Source organism: Bos grunniens, chromosome 1, assembly GCF_055505025.1.
Source record: "Bos grunniens cultivar Pamir isolate PY7600 chromosome 1, Bosgru_T2T1.0, whole genome shotgun sequence".
Classification (NCBI taxonomy): Eukaryota; Metazoa; Chordata; class Mammalia; order Artiodactyla; family Bovidae; genus Bos; species Bos grunniens.
Window position 1 is genome coordinate 27,771,399 of NC_141165.1, and position 17,639 is coordinate 27,789,037.

The window sequence follows — 17,639 nt, forward strand, 5'->3', positions numbered from 1 at the left end:
CCCCCTCCCTCTTTGATCAAAACCCTCCAAACCCCTGATGACATCCCATGGCGTATTCTTCTATTAATCAGAAAAGCCTTGACAGATGTAAGCAATTTGTCTTTGGAAAGAACCAGAGGCGGGCAAGGGGAGGGAGCCTGCTCCAACCCCATCCGCATGGAGAAGATGCTGAGGGGGCGTCTCGAAATGGGGGCTGAATTCATGCATACTAAGGAGGCTGGAGAAAGGAGACCCAGGCAGATCAGAAAGAGAAGCGTTTTCATTTCAAAGCATATTTCTTCCTTGATTGAATAGGACCCCCCCACTACCACCCCCAAACCACGGATGCTGGAATGAGGCTGGGATCCAGGGGTTAATCCCACCCAGACCCCTTCAGGGCTCAGATGCTTGAAGCCACAGGGACTTGGCGGGTGGGGTTCAGGTGTAGATTCTCTGACAAAACAGCAGTCAGCGCTCTCAGAATGCCCTGTGGCCGCGTCAGTTCTTGCCTCCTGACAGTGGTGAAGCTCAGCTTAAAACCACCACCAAATATCTCATGAACCCGCCCTGTGGCAGGTCTGGAGTGGCCATCAGATGCAGAGAGGAAATAATGTCTACTTGCCAACCCCCCAGTCTAGACCACCAGGCAGATAAACAACTCAGGAAGGAGTGGGCAAGGGAGGGGGTGTGCCAGGTCAGTGTGGATACAGAGAGGGGTCACCAACTCAGCAAGAGGAGACATTTCCCAAAGGAGGAGACAGGATCCAGGTCTTTGAGGATGAGTTGATGTGCTCACATGAGAAGGGTCTTCCCTTCTTTGTTGGTTTGGAGAACTTCTATTCATCCATCAAAGCCCAAACTGGGCCTCCTCCTCCATTAACTTCTTTTCTTCACTAATTTTTGAGATCAGTGCCTGGTTCATCTCTGTGTCCCAGGACCTAGCCCAGGGCCTGACACAGAGTAGCAGCAAATGGAGTAAAAACACTCCCCTCTGGTGCAAAGAGTCAGACATGACTGAGCAACTGAACTGAACTGAACTGGTGTTTGTGGAAAGGAGTTACAGATGGTGGGAACAGCATCAGCAAAGGCATGGGGTATGCAGAGAACTACAGCCTGTGTTTGTATCACCAAGGTTCTGTCTAAATGGGGAAACTAAAAACAGAACTGCATTTCTTGGTATTTCACTGGGATATCTGGCACTATACAAAGGCAGCCTAAAGATCTGACTGTAACTAAAGAATAGATACGGTCTTATCCTTATTGTGGTTTAAAAAAAAAAAAAAAAAAAAAGTGCTCCGTGAGTTTAGATGCTTCCAGCACAGATTTTAAAACTTGCTCTTGCAAATTTCAGAGACGAGAGCTACAGCCAATGTTTTGATCATTTTCCTCCTTCCCCTTCCAATAAACACCTAACGTACTTTGCCAAGCTTTCTGTGGTTGGGATTTACAGATCTGTGACTCACCCGAGTGAGCCAGGGAACATGAAAAGATGTCACTGGGGAGAAATATGCAGGGAAGGATGGGAGAGGTCAGCGCCTCCACCAAGCAGGACAGACTCCCACAGCTTTTCCTAATAAACAAGTTTCCAGGGCCCTTTGAATTCTTCCGGAGAGGAGTAGAACGTTAGCGTTCACATGGAGGGGAGGCACACCACGGACAGTGACCACGTGGGCCCCAATCCTCAGAGCGGGGGTTAAATCCCGGGCGGGAAGCAGAACCGGGAGCTGGGCTGGTACTGGAGTGGTGGCTACTGAAAACCATCACTGAGCACCTGCTGTTTGCCTGTCCCATCAAGGAGGTGAATTGCTTTGTCTAAGGTCAGGTGGCCAGTAAGTGGGGAGCTGGGATCCTGACCAGGTTTGTGGGTCTCAGGGTCCGTTGTTCCGGATTCCCCTGTGATGTGGGTAGTGCTGGGCCTTTCAGTAGGACTGTGCCCTGCGGCCTGGGACCTTGTCACACTCCCAGATGTGCTCACTGAAACCAAGGCCTCAGACCAGTTTCAAAGGAGTTTGGGGTAAGAGGATTTTAAACAGGATTCCCTCCGGGCTTAGAACATCCTCTGAAAGCCCTTCAACCCGCAGGACAAACCTTTGCCAAACAGGACTGTGTGTGTAAATTCCATTTCCCATACCTGCATGGTACTAGCTTCTGACCTCTTTGCAAGGGGTGTCAGTATCTAGGCCCTCCACACAGCCCTTGTTGGCTCCTTTGGCCTTCATTTATTTCCTGTTCTTGGAGGGCCTGATTCTGATAGTAAAAAGCTGTTCTGCTCGTTGATTGCTCGCCATATGCCTGCTGTGTGCTCAGTATTTTATATACATTATCTGGATTGAGTCTCGCAGCCCTGCTCAGAGGTGGGTCCTCGAGTCTTCAGAGCTCAGAGGCGGCGGTGGTGGAAACTCAGGGAGGGTGAGTAACATGCTGGAGGCCACATGACTAGGAAGTGAAATGGATATGATCTGAACCCTCCTGTGTATGGCAAGGAGCCAGTATCCCTCACCTCTGCGCTGTTCTGAGCTAAGCCACCCACACGGCCGGCTCTCATTCTCCTGGCGTGAGGGGACTGGCCTCTTCATCTCCGGATGCCACTTAAATACATTTCCCCCTGTGTGTTTGAGGCATCTTAGTGTGGGCAGTCCCCAGCCCATGGGTTCCAGAAGGTCACTCCGTGCACGAGAGAGCCAGTGGTCATGTGCATCTGTGTACATGTACGAGAGCATGTGTGCGTGTGGCTGTATGCCCATGCTGGTGGGGAGAGACAGGAGACGAGAGCAGGGAGGCAAGTCAGAGAAGTCAGAGGAGCTGAGGGTGCTGGGCACAACAGAACTCTGGGTGACGAGACAGGCCGAGTGTTCCCAGAGTGCCCTGCTGCTCCCCACAAGGGACAAAGAGCAAGCAGGGGCATCCCAGCAGGGTGCAGAGGGCCTGGAGGTCTGGGGACAGCAATGCCTCCATGAGAGAGATGTGCATGTGTGCTCTGTCACCAAGTCATGTCCATGGGATTCTCCATGAACACAAATACTGGAGTGGGTTGCCATTTCCTCCTCCAGGCAATTTTTCCAACCTAGGGATCAAACCCACGTCTCCTGCATTGGCAGGCAGATTCTTTACCATTGAGCCACCTGCAAAGCCGAGAGAGAGACTGTCTTCTGTGATATACCTGTCATGACTGCTTGCAGCCTGGCACAGCCTTGCTCATAGGGAGAAAAGGACAAGGACCTGCCTCAGTGATATGGTGTGAAGAGATACAGCAATAACTGCCATTAGCTGAGCTCTTACTCTGTGCTGTATGTGTGATGTGCGTGAACATTTGTAATCCTCAGACCTTTGGGAGAGATACAGCAGAAGTGAGGAAACCAGCCTAGAGAGGTGAAGAAGCTTGCCAAGGCCACACAGCAGAGAGATGAATATGGAAGCATGAATCAGGACAAGGGTGGGTCTGCCTCCCAAGGATTGGAGGTGCAGCCCTCCTGAGTGACGCAAGGTCAACTGATTGAAAGCCTAGAGGAGACTTCCCTGGCGGTCCAGTGGCTAGAATTCCACCCTCCCAATACAAAGGGCCTAGGTTTGATCCCTGGTTAAGAAACTAGATTCCTCATGCTGCAGCTAAAGGAAAAAAAAGCCCAGGGGATTGATTTTAAAGGGCCATGAGGAGGTCTTTTTACTCAAAATCAAAGGATCAGGCCTTAGCTACAAGGCATTAGGGCCACTGCAGTGCAAACCTGTGGCTGCCAGGGCTAAGCTGGGAGGGACATCCAGAGTCTCTGATGGAGGAGGGTTTGTGTTTTCCCATGATTGTCATAGAGTCCATGTCAGCGATGTTGACAGAATGTCAGAGACCTTTGGATCTGAGTCTTGGAGGTTTAGGTAGAGACTCATCAGGGAGACCCCAGGGTAAAGGCATGTTCTCAGCAAACTCATCCTGCCTCTGAGTCATTGAGCATGCCAACCAAGGATTACCACCCTTCAGGGCTAAGCTTCAGGCCCTCCTCCTCCAGGAAGTTTTTCTTATCTAGTTCAGCCATGTTGATCACACCCTCAGGGCAAATACGCAAATGGTGGACGGTCTCCTTTGCCTCCTCTAGAGGAATTTGGAGTTGTTCACAAGCTCCCACTGAGATATGTGGGCGGTTGGGGGTGGGGGGGGCAGCCAGAGGGTTGCCATGGTGAGGGTCAAAGTGACCCCAGAGGAGAGACCACGATGGGAAGGTTGAGCTGGGGCCACACGTGGCTGAGACACAGGCTCACAGCATCACTGAGAACTGGACCAGGGGCTGAGGTAGGGAATCCCAGCAGGCACTGATGATGCTGAAGCAAAAACTATGAGTTCTGAGCCCGAAGCACCGTCAGAAGAAGACAGCAGTACGTAGAGGGAACAATTCTGGGCCTTATGTCTCTCTTTCCTGAGGACCCTCCCTCCACTAAAGGAGGACACAAGCTTTCTCCTACTCTTAGAAGCTGATTTAGGAAGAAAAAGAGAGATAAAGACTATATACTGAGAGACTGTGATTCCTCTCATTGTTAAACTCAGTCACCTATGTTTCCCTCCACTATCCTGCTAGAGGAAATCTATTACAGAAAATATAAAAGTCTCACTTTGGGGTTATAGGCAGTGTGTACCATGTAAACACGAAGCAAGATTATCTCATGTTTGGTCATAAATGTATGCTTCAGGCATAGTATCTCACGTATGAAGTTGCTTTTCTTCTCTCAGAGAACTCACCGTTTATTATTTTTAATCATTTTATCATTTTAAATGCCCAGAAGTAGGTCTCTGAGGACAGGTATCCCCCACATCCTTCTCCCTTCAAGTGGGAGGAGGGTGTGCTATGCTCCCTGTTCTCCCATTCTGATTACTGTATGTTCTCCAGCGTGCTTCCTTTCTTCAGTGGCAGAGAGTGGAGGGAGGGCAAGGATGGGTTGCCTCATAGAGGCACAGGGATGTGCCTCATAGAGAGGGTGTGCGGCCACTGGAGTACACACTGCGGCAAGGACTGCCAGATTAGAGCTCCGTAGATGGCCTAAAGCAATATTTGCTATCTTATCTTTTGGCTGAAGTAACAACTTAACTTCAGAAAAGGCAATGGCACCCCACTCCAGTACTCTTGCCTGGAAAATCCCATGGACAGAGGAGCCTGGTAGGCTGCAGTCCATGGGGTCGCTGAGAGCTGGACACGACTGAGCGACTTCCCTTTCACTTTTCACTTTCATGCATTGGAGAAGGAAATGGCAACCCACTCCAGTGTTCTTGCCTTGAGAATCCCAGGGACGGGGGAGTCTGGTAGGCTGCCGTCTTTGGGGTCGCACAGAGTCGGACACTACTGAAGCGACTTAGCAGAGCAGCAACAACTTAAGGGTGACCTAGAAAATGTTGATACTTAACAGGAAGACTGAAGAAACAGGTATTCAAAGTCGTTTCAGTAGCTTTAAGATGTCATCAAGCAAGAAGGCTCTGTCTAGCTTTCTATTTCCTTGTCCTCAGCACGTTATTAACATTTTTGTCCCCATATGCATGTTGCCTCACAGTCACAAGATCACTGCTACAACTCCAGACATCACATTCTCATTCAACTTTATTTAAGTCTCGCTCATGTGCCTCTCTTTTCTGGTAAGGAAACTTCTTCCAGAAGCTTGACCAGAGATGGCTTTATGTGCCCACTCCTCAGACCGATTTCTGCATCCACTTTTCTTAAGATTAGGACATCTATTGTCAGCTAATCAGGGATCTATTAGCAGGGAGAAAGGTTGGGCCAGGAAACCAGCAGTATTTGCTAGTGGTTCAAGTGAGATGAAACAAGGAGAGGGAGCCAGAAAAGGAAGCTTCACATAGCAAATGCTCAGTGACAACAAAGAGGGTTTAGAGTGGGTCCGTGCTAACTGCAGTTAGATAGTGGTGGTGGTGGTGATTACGGGGTAGAGATGAAACTCCAAGTTGTGGAACACTCACTATGTGTCACACTTGATCCTTACCAAGTGGTCCATGCTTAATCTTGAAACAGTCCCATTTATTTACAATGAATTGAGGCTCATTCCCATGTGTTGTCAGATGGAGGAACTGAGGTCACTTTTACAGCACTCTGGGTGCTGATGTGGGTAGTTGGGAGCATTTCAAAACAGCTACTGTATATAGATTTCCTTATTCCATTTTCCATCACATACTCATGGGATATTTAATAAGTCTCCCCTGTTAGACTCATCAAACAACCTTGCATTCTAGGATATGGTAGAGAACAAGAGAGATGGGGTCCCTGCTCTCGTGGAGCTACATTCTAGTAGGAAGTCTGTGAGATCATTCAGAAAGCAATCAGTAGGAAAGATATCATGGCCTTTGCATTGAGTTGGAGCTACCAGGAGTGCCTGGGGAGAGAGCTTTGTGTATAGGGGTTGGTCTTTTGTTCACTCACTAAGTCATGTCTGACTCTGCAACCCTGTGGACTGCTGCACACCAGGCTTCCCTGTCCGTCACTATCTCCTGGAGTTTGGTCAAACTCATGTCCATTGAGTCAGTGATGCCATCCAACTATCTCATCCTCTGTCGCCCCCTTCTCCTCCTCCCCTCAGTCTTTCCCAGCATCACCGTCTTTTCTAATGAGTCGGCTCTCTGCATTAGGTGGCCAAAGTATTGGAGCTTCAGCTTCAGCATCAGTATTCATCATAATGAATATTCAGGACTGATTTCCTTTAGGGTTGACTGGTTTGATCTCCTTGCAGACCAAGGGACTCTCAAGAGTTCTCCAACACCATAGTTCAAACTCATCAGTTCTTTAGTGCTCAGCCTTCTTTATGGTCCAACTCTCACATATATACATGACTATTGGAAAAACCATAGCTTTGACTATTTGGACCTTTGTTGATAAAGTGATGTCTCTGCCTTTTTAATATGCTGTCTAGATTTGTCACAGCTTTCTTCCAAGGATCAAGCATCTTTTAATTTTGTGGCTGCAGTCAAGTCACTCTCCGCAGTGATTTTGGAGCCCAAGAAAATAAAATCTGACACTGTTTCCACTTTTTCTCATCTATTTGCCATGAAGTGATGGGACCATGATCTTAGTTTTTGAATGTTGTGTTTTAGGCCAGCCTTTCACTCTCCTCTTTCACCCTCATCAAGAGGCTTTAAGAGCACTTTCTGCCATTAAAGTGATATCATCCGCATATCTGAGGTTCTTAATATTTCTTCTGGCAATCTTGATTCCAACCTGTGGTTCATCTGGCCCAGCATTTCACATGATGTACTCTGCATATAAGTTAAATAAGCAGGGTGACAATATAACTGGAGGAGATGGCATTTTGGGCTGAAACTTTAATGATGAGATGGCATAGCCTTATGATGATCTGGAGAAAGGGAATTCCAGACAATAGAGCTGGCCCCAGGGGTTGTAGTTTGCATTTGAAAAAATTAAAGAAAATCACCCTAGCCGGAACCCACCTGGGCAGGGACTGGAGTGTCTTGGAGAAGAGTCTGGATTTTTTTCTTGGGTGAAATGAGATGCAGGAGAGCATCTTTGGGAGGAAGATGCATGGTCTGACGTATGCTTTTAGCTGGGTGCCACTGTGCACAGAACTCCCCTTTTCTGTGGTGACATGGGCCCTCCTGGTTCTGTGGGCATTGATCATGACTCTCCAGGAGGACTGCAGGTTCTTGGAGATAAGAACTGAACCTGCCTCCTCCTGCAGCTGCCCGAAGTCATTGGGAGTGAACCAGCAACAGAGATGCCAAGTGTCAGGAACAGTAGGCCTTGAGAGTTCTGTCTTCACCTGGAGGGACCCGAGGAGCAGTGATCTTAGGTAGAAAGGGGAACACAAGGCAACTGCTCCTGGGATGCTGGGTCCATTTCACACAAGAAACAGGCTTATGGGAGGACATCTTGCCTCCCTTGGGGATGTTTCTCCAGGTTGGTGGGGGTTCCTCTCCACCCAGCCTCCCGAATCTAGCCTGGGAGCAGCCCTGGGTCTCATTAGAAGAAAGCTGTCAGATGATCTCAGCGTCCGGAGGGTCGTTGCTCCGATGAGCTCTGATAGGTAGCAGACGTGTGTGCCGGGGGTGACCCGGCGAGCAGCTACCCGCCAGGCCCCCACCCCCCAGCCAGGGGGCTTCCCCCGCCCCCGCAAGGTGCTCTCAGAACTCGGCTCTGACTGCAGGAAACATGAGGCCGTCCCCCTTAATCAGAGCTGACTTGTGGGAAAATTAAACACAGAAGGACACGCCAGCTCCAGGGAAGGTTCCTTCCTTGCCTTCCTGGAGGCCCAGCCTGGCTCTGAGCGCCGTCATGGGAGCAGCTGACCCTGCTGTCAGCCGGAGAGCCGTGACCCCAAGGTGGCATTGCCTCTCAATGATGTGTTCCTATTGACAGGAACAGGGGGACTAATAACAGAAAAAGAAGGGGGTGAAATCTCTTTGTCTGCAATATTTTGCCTGCTGTCCAAGTCCTCGTGGCTGGATATCATTGATTTTCAGAAGTACAGAGTTGAAATCTCATTAAGTTTTTCCAGGTGTGTCAGTAACAAGTTATCTAAGTCCTTCCAAAGCCATTAGAAGAAATGCAAGTTCTGCTTAAGGCAGATGATGAAGGAGAATCGGGGGACCAGCTCAAAGGGACTGGCCATGGGGACAGTTTCAGGAGGTTGAACCCTGGGACAGGGAGACTAAGAAAGGCTGGGACCCGATTCCAGTGTTGCCGTTTGGACTGGAAGACAGGCCCAGAATCTTCTCTCTTGAGCCACTTTGAACTTGCACACAGGCAACAGGGCCAGGGGTCTTCTTCATGCATCCTGATTTGTCCAGAGAGCCCTTTGAAGGCTGTATGCGGTGGGCTTCCTCTCCACTTAAAAAGACCCCTTCTCTTGAGGATTTAAAGCATATGCTTGGCCAAGGCTGTCAGAATGCATCATAGAGATGGTCCCAAACCAACTGCTGAGCACCCCCCGGTCCTGATCAAAGTGGAGGCGGCAGACGTCCCCTGCCTGTGGGTGCTGGAGCGGAAAGGGGGAGGAGCCAGCCTGGGCTGCAGGCTTACAGCCCCTAGTTGTGGTGGGGAGAGGAATGGCCAGGAGCTGCTGACCAGGTAGGCACCTGGATGGGCCCTCTGCTCAAGGTGTCTGAGATGGGTCAGTGACTCTTGTCCAGAACTGGACCACAGCAGCTTACGGTGGGCCAGGGAATTCATCTGGTCTGTGGCTGGCAGGGCTGAATAGTGTGGAACCGTGGACAAGGGGGCAACTGCAGGGCTAGGTGAGAAATTGGAAAGCATTTATACCTGGTGTTTAGACCCAGGAGGTGGGCAGAGGACCAACAGAGGCCCTGGAAGTCCTAAATCTGAAGGTAGCTCTAATTACCACAGTGCCCTTGCGTGAGAATCAGCCATACACCTGGCCTCCCACCAGGCCACACATACCAGTGTCCCCTAGTGTGACACATACACAAGGAGGAGCAGAGAGGCTGAGTGCCGTGCCCACCTTCATGCGGCCAGCTTGCAGCAGAGTTAGGATTTGAGGCCAAGGCTGTTGCGCCCAAAGTTGGGGCCCCTCACTTGAGTCTTCACAGATCAGACCACATGTGGGTTCATTAGAGAGATGTGGTGGTGTCAGAGGGCCTGAGAGCTTGGGGTTCGGGGCTCGCAGTGGAGGCTGGCTCAGAGGCCGCCATATGTGCAGCTCAGCAGCTGCACGGCTGTGTGGATCAGAAGGGAAGGAGTGGAGCAAGTGGGTGGCGGGGGTGGGTGGCTGTCCTGCCAGTGACCACCCAGGCTGGATCTGCCTGCAGATGCCTGGTAGAGCAGCCCATACTCCCCATCTTACAGCTCTTCCGTCCACCTTAGATTCTAGGGTGCGACCCTACCCTCTGGAAACTTCTGAGAATAAAGGACTCACAGAGGTGGAGGGAGTGGTGGCTTGCTTGCAGCTGTTACAACAGAGAGGCTAGTCTCAGGAGAAAACTGCAAATAAAGATTTCATCAGGGCCCCTAACAGCCTTGCCTCAGGAAGACTTCAGCAGAAGAGGGTGCCGTGTCTTGGGGAGCTACGTTGCCCAGCTCTGTGCTCTCTGCTTTTCTGGCTCCCCACTCCCATCAGTAGTGGCCTTGCACTCCAGCAGCGACTGCTGGTTCCTTGTCTGTGTCCTCCACAGGCCCAGACACAGGCCTTGTGTCCCTTGAGGTCTGGGTCCCAACCCCAGAGGCCCCTCCTCCAAGTATCTAGATCTTTATAACCCCAAAGTCTCATCTTTGTTTCCCCAGCCCTGGGGGTTATTACCAATATTGAGCATTTTTTTCATGTGCTTCTTTGCCATTCCTATATTTTCCTTGCAGTGTCTGTTGAAATCCACTGCCTATTTTTAGAAATTGGATTGCTTTCTTGTTATTGTAGTTGCAGGAGTTCTTTACACATCCCTGCTGTTACTACTTCTGTGATATCTCAGTATTTCCTTTTGCCTTTTCAGTTCTGCAGTTCCTGGTTAACAATGCTTATGTTAAATTGGCTCTGTCAAAAAGATGTTTTTCATCTCTCTTTTTTTTTTGGCCACTTTATTTTTTTAATTGAAGGATAATTACTTCACAGAGTTTTGTTGTTTTCCGTCAAACATCAATAAAAATCAGCCATAGGTACACCCATGTCCCTCCCTCCTGAGCCTCCCTCCCATCTCCCTCCCCATCCCACCCTTCTAGATTGTCAAAGAGCCCCTGTTTGGGTTCCCTGAGTCATACAGGCACAGTCCCATTGGCTGTCTATTTGACATATGGTAATATAAGTTTCCATGTTACTCTCTCCATACATCTCACCCTCTCCCTCGTCCCCTCCACTGTGTCCTTAAGTTTGTTCTCTGTGTCTGTTTCTCCATTGCGGTCCTGAAAACAATTTTATCAGTACCATCTTTCTAGATTCCATAAATATGAGTCAGTATATGATATTTCTATTTCCCTTTCTGACGTACTTCACTCTGTATAATAGGCTCTAGGTTCGTCCACTTCATTAGAATTGACTCAAACACGTTCCTTTTTTATGACTGAGTAGTATTCCATTGTATATATGTACCACAGCTTCTTTATTCATTCATCTTGCTTCCATGTTCTGGCTATTGTAAACAGTGCTGCAATGAACACCGGGATACATGTGTCTTCTTCAATTTTGGTTTCCTCAGGGTATATGCCGAGTAGTGGGATTGCTGGATGGACATGCCCACTCGTACTTCAGTGTCTGCATCTGCCCACTGGAGACAATGACCCCACATGCAGGTGGTCATGAGGGTTTAGGAAGGAGATGCCTGTGAAGGGTGTCGTGAACCAAAGCCTACCGCCCAAGGAGGACTTGGTCTGGGTGCTGCAGCCTCGGCACCTGAGGGCCCCCAGTGTAGCACTTTGTGTCTGTTTTAAGCTGAAGGAAGAAGCAGAGTGCTCTCTTGGGTTCCTCTCATCTGACAAGGAAGCCGTTTTTCCAGCCAGGCAGTCCTGTGAGAACTGATGGGATGAGAGACCTGGGCATGTGTGTCTCCACCTTGGAGTAGAGCACGGCTGAGGGAAACCCACCTTCTTACCCAGGCCAAAGTCATGTTTAAGAAGAGACTCAATGAAAAATCAAAAACTTCTGACCTTCAAATGCATTGATAAGAGGCCAGAAAGCAAACTAGATGGGGAGCAACAAACTCACTAATAAGTATACAAAAAAAGAAATGAGCAAGAGATTTGAATAGATACCTCACAAAAGAAGATATCTAAATAGCCAGCAGGCACATGGAAAGATGCTGTATATCATTAGTCATAGAGAAATTAAAATTCAATCACAGTGAGATATCACTGCACCCCCTCCCCACCACCTGGTTAGGAAGCCTAAAGTTAAAAAGACTGACCATACCAAGTGTTGGTGAGGCTGTGGAACAACTGGAATGCTCCTGCTTTGCTGGTGGTCTGCAAAAAGATACAGCCACTTTAGCAGACGGTTTGACAGTTTCTTACAAAGTTTAACAACACTTACAAAATGATCCAGCAATCCTACTCACAGGGATTTACCTGAGAGAAATGAAAATATCTGTCTCTCATGTATGCAAATGTTCATAGAAGCTTTATTCACAATAGTAAAAACCTAAAAACAACCTCCTCTGAAGAAGGGCATGGCAATCCACTCCACATTCTTGCCTGGAGAATCCCATGGACAGAGGAGCCTGGCAGGCTACAGTCCATAGGTTGCACAGAGTTGGACACAACTGAAGCAACTTAGTGTACACACAATAACAACCTCAGATCAATTCAGTTCAGTCCCTCACTCATGCCCGACTCTTTGCGGCCCCATGAATTGCAGCATGTCAGGCCTCCCTGTCCATCACCAACTCTTGGAGTTCACTCAAACTCATGTGCGTCGAGTTGGTGATGCCATCCAGCCATCTCATCCTCTGTCGTCCCCTTCTCCTCCTGCCCCCAATCCCTCCTAGCATCAGGGTCTTTTCCAATGAGTCAACTCTTCGCATGAGGTGGCCAAAGTATTGGAGTTTCAGCCTCAGCATCAGTCCTTCCAATGAACACCCAGGACTGATCTCCTTTAGGATGGACTGGTTGGATTTCCTTGCAGTCCAAAGGACTCTTAAGAGTCTTCTCCAACACCACAGTTCAAAAGCATCAATTCTTCAGTGCTCAGCTTTCTTCACAGTCCAACTCTCACATCCATACATGACCACTGGAAAAACCATAGCCTTGGCTAGACAGACCTTTGTTGGCAGAGTAATATTTCTGCTTTTTAATATGCTGTCTAGGTTGGTCATAACTTTCCTTCCAAGGAGTAAGTGTCTTTTAATTTCATGACTGCAATCACCATCTGCAGTGATTTAGGAGCCCCCAAAAATAAAGTCTGACACTGTTTCCCCATCTATTTCCCATGAAGTGATGGGATCAGATGCCATGATCTTAGTTTTCTGAATGTTGAGCTTTAAGCCAACTTTTTCACTCTCCTCTTTCACTTTCATCAAGAGGCTTTTTAGTTCCTCTTCACTTTCTGCCATAAGCGTGGTGTCATCTGCATATCTGAGGTTATTGATATTTCTCCCTGCAATCTTGATTCCAGCTTGTGCTTCTTCCAGCCCAGCGTTTCTCATGATGTACTCTGCATATAAGTTAAATAAGCAGGGTGACAATATACAGCCTTGACGTACTCCTTTTCCTATTGGGAACCAGTCTGTTGTTCCATGTCCAGTTCTAACTGTTGCTTCCTGATGTGCATATAGGTTTCTCAAGAGGCAGGTCAGGTGGTCTGGTATTCTCATCTCTGAGAATTTTCCACAGTTTGTTGTGATCCACACAGTCAAAGGCTTTGGCATAGTCAATAAAGCAGAAATAGATGTTTTTCTGGAACTCTCTTTCTTTTTCCTCAGTGGCCATCAACAGGTGAAGGAATAAATTGTGACACATTAGTACATGGGATACCAATCAGGAATGACACTGACGAACAGTTGGTATACACAGTAACATGGATAAATCTCAAAATAATGCAGAGGGAAAGAAATCAGACACAGGAAATTACACAGTGTATTCTTCCATTTATGAATCTCTAAAAAAGATGTATCTAATTTTTGAAATGATAGAAAGCATATCATCAATTGCTTAGAGCCAAAGTGGAAGTGAGCATCACTGGGAACAGGCACAGAGTACTTTAAAGTGATGATAATGTTCTGTATGTTGATCATGGCAATGGTTACATGGGTATATAAATGGATATAGATTATTATCACAATGTATTACTTAGCATGGATGAGATAATTTTATTGTGTCTCAATTATACCTTTAGAAAGCTGATTTTAAAGATATCACTCAGACTGGAAACAGAGTCTTCCCAAGATCTACATATGAGGCAGAGACCCATCACCAGAGTCCCCAAGTAGAGCTCCTCACACCCCTGTACTGGGTATCTCTGGGTACTGTCTTCCCCATCCAGGAGGCTGACTAGAATGAGCTGCATGGACATACCCTTGCCAGTTGTCTTCCTATTAGATTTGGCCAATGCCAGGCACCAGCAGAAGATTGAAAGGAGGAGGAAGGTTAGTGGGAGTATTTATTTCTTTGGCAGATCCTGTAGGGTTGCTGCATGCTATGGGTACCTTTGGACTTAGGTCACAGGTTCCTCAAGGCAGTCTTGTCTGGACTATTCTCCCTTCCAAGTTCTGGTGACCATTCAATACTCCCACTTTCAGAGTCTGCACTGTCTCTGTGGTGGCCCTACACCTGTGCATGATGTTTAATGTTCGAATGGTCTGTTGGAATGGTCCATTCAAATCATCTTAATTTGAGTGTTCCATATCTTGCCTGCTGGGATCTTGACTAATAGAACACAAGATTTTTTTAGTAAAAACAAAACAGAGGCTCTGACACTGGCTAGAGTCTGGGGAGCAGGTGAAGGTGGTGGAAGCAGAACCAGGGGGCCCTAAATTTCCAATTAATGTGTGATCTCATGCCACCACCCATTGGAGTTGGTTCCCAGTCTTCTTCCAAAGTCTTGGCTCAGGCTTGGAGCCAAACTCCTTCCTTGGTTCCTTAATGGGGCTGCTACTGCTACTGCTAAGTCACTTCAGTCGTGTCCGACTCTGTGCGACCCCATAGACGGCAGCCCACCAAGCTCCTCCGTCCCTGGGATTCTCCAGGCAAGAACACTGGAGTGGGTTGCCATTTCCTTCTCCAATGCATGAAAGTGAAAAGTGAAAGTGAAGTCGCTCAGTCGTATCCAACTCTTAGTGACCCCATGAACTGCAGCCTACCAGGCTCCTCCATCCATGGGATTTTCCAGGCAAGAGTACTTGAGTGGGGTGCCATTGCCTTCTCTGTTAATGGGGCTAGTGGTTTTTAAATTAGTCAATACAAAGGGACATTAGCAGGAAAACAGGCAGACACAAGAGGCCTGACTATGGCAGTCGACGCAGAGCAGGTTAGTGGAGCCCAAAACAGCCATCACCTGTGTGCTACTCAGTATGGCGGCAGTGGTTCCCAGCTGCCAGTCATGGCTTCCACTTAACAGCTGCTACTTGGGCCCTTGAAGTTAGTCTGGCCATCTGTGTTGTTGTTGTTCAGTTGCTAAGTTGTGTCCAACTCTTTGTGACCCCACGGACTGCAGCACACCAGGCTTCTCTGTCCTTCACTATCTCCCAGAGTTTGCTCACATTGGTGATGCTATCTAACCATCTCATCCTCTAACCATCTCATCCTCTGCTGCCCTCTTCTCCTTTTACCTTCAATCTTTCCCAGTATCAGGATCTTCTTCAATGACCTAGCCTTCTTACCTACGTTATTTCATCTTTTTCTCTGCCAACACTATAACTAAATCACCTCTTTTTCTATTTTTTATACAGGATGAAACTGAATTTCAACAAAATCAAGTAGCTTGCCCAAGGTCATCACACTTATAACTGGCAAGCGCAGATTCAAACCCAGGTCTGAGTCTGAATTCCAGTACACTTTACTGCTGCCTTCCTCACTAATCTTGGGTTGTAAACATTCAGACCTTGTCTGGGGGAATCCAAGGACCACAAAGATCTACTTCCTCACAGCCCCCCAAATGCCTTGATGAAGCCCAGGAAACCCAGACCCTCCTGAGCAGAGAGAAGGCAGCTGGTTGGCCATCTGTCCACCAGGGCCCCGTTGCCCCTGCTGTACCCCACAGTGCAGTGGGGCCTGGAGAACCCACCTCATTGGGCAGGGCGCTCATCCTCAGCATGGGGAGCCCCTCTGTGTACTGGTTTTTTGGAGGAGTGTTGAGGACACATGTCAGACTGCCTAGGTCTTTGAAATGCTTTCCAAAGGGTATCCCAGCAACAGTACTGCTCCCTGGCCTCCTGTTTCACCTGGACAACAAGACTGACCTCATCTCATGGGCCTCCCCACTCATCCTGCGAGTGCCCAACTGCATGCTCTGGAATTATTCTTGGCTTGTATAAACCATTGTTGTAGTGTTAGTCACTCAGTCGTGTCTGACTCTCTGCGACCCCATGGACTGTAGCCTGCCAGGCTCCTCTGTCCATGAAATTGTCCAGTCTAGCCTACTGGAGTGGGTTGCCATTTCCTACTCCAGGGTATCTCCCTGACCTGGGAATTGGACCTAAGTCTTCTGTGGCTGCCCTTGTGGCTCAGACGGTAGAGTCTGCCTGCAATGTGGGAGACCCAGGTTCTATCCCTCGGTCGGGAAGATCCCCTGGAGAAGGAAATGGCAACCCACTCCAGTACTCTTGCCTGGAATATCCCATGGATGGGGGAGCCTTGCAATCTACAGCCCCTGGGGTTGCAAAGAGTCGGACACAACTGAGCAACTTCACTTCACTTCTGCATTGCAGGCAGATTGTTTACAGGAAGTGCTTCTTTTAAAGGTATAAACCATTATGTAGAGTTTATGAACATGTTAGTCACTTAGTATCCCAAAGAAAAGCAATGCTAAAGAATGTTCAAACTACCACACAATTGTATTCTTCTCACAAGCTAGCAAAGTAATGCTCAAAATTCTCCAAGCCAGGCTTCAATAGTACGTGAACGGTGAACTTCCAGATGTTCAAGCTGGATTTAGAAAAGCCAGAGGAGCCAGAGATGAAATTTCCAACATCCGCTGGATCATCAAAAAAGCAAGAGTTCCAGAAAAATATCTGCTTCTGCTTTATTGACTACGTCAAAGCATTTGACTGTGTGGATCACAACAAACTGGAAAATTCTTAAAAAGATGGGAATACCAGACCACCTGACCAGACTCCTGAGAAATCTGTATGCAGGTCAAAAAGCAACAGTTAGAACTGTATATGGAACAATAGACTGGTTCCAAATAGGAAAAGGAGAATGTCAAGGCTGTATATTGTCACCCTGCTTATTTAACTTATATGCAGAGTACATCATGCAAAATGTCGGGCTGGGTTAAGCACAAACCGGAATCAAGATTGCCGGGAGAAATATCAATCACCTCAGATATGCAGATGACACCACCCTTATGGCAGAAAGTGAAGAAGAACTAAAGAGCCTCTTGATGAAAGTGAAAGAGGAAAGTGAAAAAGTTGGCTTAAAGCTCAACATTCAGAAAACTAAGATCATGGCATCTGGTCCCATCACTTCATGGCATATAGATGGGGAAACAATGGAAACAGTGACAGACTATTTTTCGGGGCTCCAAAATCACTGCAGATGGTGACTGCAGCCATGAAACTAAAAGACACTTGTTCCTTTGAAGAAAACCTATGACCAACCGAGACAGCATAGTAAAAAGGAGTGACAGTACTTTGCCAACAAAGGTCCATCTAGTCAAAGCTATGGTTTTTCCAGTAGTCATGTATGGGTGTGAGAGTTGAACTATAAAGAAAGCTGAGCGCCAAAGAATTGATGCTTTTGAACTGTGGTGTTGGAGAAGACTTTTGAGACTCTCTTGGACTGCAAGGAGATCCAACCAGTCAATCCTAAAGGAAATCAGTCCTAAATATTCATTGGAAGGACTAATGCTGAAGCTGAAATTCCAATACTTTGGCCACCTGATGTGAAAAACCGATTCACTGGAAAAGACCCTGATGCTGGGGAAGATAGAAGGCAGGAGGAGAAGGGGACGACAGAGGATAAGATGGTTCAATGGCAGCACTAAGTCCATGGACATGAGTTTGAGTAAACTCCAGGAGTTGGTGATAGACAGGGAAACCTGGCGTGCTGTGGTCCATGGAGTTGCAAAGAGTC